Raw genomic sequence first — 498 nt, forward strand, 5'->3', positions numbered from 1 at the left:
CAAAAAAAAGTTTCAGGAACCAGAAGAAAATATTGACACATTTTCCAATTTATATCATCAATTAACTTGGAAAGTGTTGTATTGGTAAAGAAGGAAGAATAATATGTCAATAAGACATGTCCTTTGTGATAAAATATTTACTTTTAAACACTTTCCACAATAATGAAGGCAAGGAGAAGTGGGAATCTGGCTGCCAGAAAACAACCATAGGGAGACCTTCTCAGCTCATCCAAAGAGAATCTTGTGCTCCTTGAAACTCAGAAAAATAATTTACACCTGAGTGCACCAAAATTTCTTAAATTTAGGGAACTGCTTCAGGGCACCCCCTCCTCTGTACTTACAAGTTTTTATCTTCTCCCATTTCCATTCTCCCAGCCAAACCTCTCACCTTGCTGGTTTCTGGGGACCCAGCATGGATAGCAGACTTCCTGGGCAGATTGACCCAGACTTCCATAGCACCCAATAAAATTATTTGCCATCATTAAAATGTTTTCTTTT

Source organism: Echinops telfairi, unplaced genomic scaffold, assembly GCF_000313985.2.
Source record: "Echinops telfairi isolate 266 unplaced genomic scaffold, ASM31398v2 ScPeMD7_60;HRSCAF=208, whole genome shotgun sequence".
In the NCBI taxonomy this organism is placed as follows: Eukaryota; Metazoa; Chordata; class Mammalia; order Afrosoricida; family Tenrecidae; genus Echinops; species Echinops telfairi.